A 1680-nucleotide genomic window follows, 5' to 3' on the forward strand; every position below is an offset into this window, starting at 1 on the left:
CTTCGGAGGATAAAATAGATAACTACGTCATAACTAGATAAGTGACTGTGGCTAAGGGTTGGAATAATCTGACTACAAAGGTCATGAGACATTAGTGATAAGAACAAGTGATGTGTGATCAGAGGTCAGACCGTGGCCAAAGCCTGGACAGCTCAGTTGGACTGAGTGATAGAGATTGCCGGTTGTTCTCCAATGCTGTTTCCTATCTTCCAGGGTGATAAAATGCCTGGTTTGGGGCTGGGTCCATGGCTGGGTACATTCTCCAGCTTCCCATATAAGTATAGTCACGTGACTAGGTTCTCATCAATGAGCTGAAAAATCCCCTACCCTTTCCTTTCTTTTCCTCTCTCTTGCTACCTAAAATGCAGATCCTGTTGTCTTAGTCCATGAGAAGGAGGGCCATCGTCTAAGGATGGAAGGAGCCTGAGTCCCTGAGGACATTGGGGTACAGCCACCATTCAGCTTACTAAAACACTTCTATCTTATTTAAGCCATCGTTATTTTGTCATTTTGCCACTCATAGTTAAGGCTAATGCTTCCTGATATAAAGTATTCCTGCAGGCTTGGCTTGGCTGGACTTCTTCTGGTCAGAAGGGCCATCTTAAGGACTTTATACATACGTGCAAAGATCTGTTTTCATACTCCTGTCATTATAACATAGCAGAAAACCCTTTACAGAATATATCTCTCTTGGTATGTTAAAATCTCATGGAGGGAGCCAGGGCAGATGGTTGGCAACATACAAAGTGTATTAAAAGGCAATGGTGTTTAGGACCCTACTCGGTGTGGGAGCCAGACCTTAAGAACAGCCAGGCTGAGTTAGGAGTGATGGTGGGAGCAAGGACGTGGCTGGTATAGAGTAACAGGTGAGGGGCGTCTCTGGAAAATGTTCTAAAAGGAAAATCTTGAGAAATAATTAATTAATTTAGTTCTTTAAATGTAAACAAAATATCTAGTTAGGAAAAGACAGTGTTATGGCATGGCATCTAAGGATACACAAATTTGCTTATTAAAAAAAAGAATGTAAGTCAATGTCTAAGACAGCACATCTTGGGATCTGGTGATCAATGTGTTAACTGCTAGTATAGTACTGTTACTACATTACAGCACAAGAGTTAAGCTGCCCAGAGACTGTTTTTACTGCTGTGCCAGAGAGGAAGCCTTTTGTTATCATCGTCCATCTAAGGGACCTGGCCCATTAGTCTCTATTCATTAACCAACTGAATTGCCAGTTGAATAAAGTGAGGTCTCTCCTTTAACTTACTGTTTAACTTTTAACTTATGTCTTGTTTTCTGGTAATTTTTAGGTTGACTGCATTACATAGGAATGATAAAAGTATTAGTAGCTTTTTTTTATTGAGCATCAATCTACTATGTTAGAGATGCATGTATGTTATTTCATTTCCTTCTCACAATATTCCTGAGAGATGGCATAAATCATTTATCAGAGGAAGAAGCTGGGATTCAAAAAGGTTACATAGCTTAGTATTTAGCTTAAGATCACATTGTAAGTGGGGCACCTAGGTGGCTCAGTCGATTAAGCATCCAACTTTGGCTCAGGTCATGATCTCACAGTCTGTAGGTTTGAGCCCTGCATCGGGCTCTGTGCTGACAGCTCAGAGCCTGGAGCCTGCTTCAGATTCTCTCTCTCTCTCTCTCTCTCTCTCTCTCTCTCTCTCT

The sequence above is a fragment of the Suricata suricatta genome, chromosome 3, assembly GCF_006229205.1.
Source record: "Suricata suricatta isolate VVHF042 chromosome 3, meerkat_22Aug2017_6uvM2_HiC, whole genome shotgun sequence".
NCBI classification, from domain to species: domain Eukaryota; kingdom Metazoa; phylum Chordata; class Mammalia; order Carnivora; family Herpestidae; genus Suricata; species Suricata suricatta.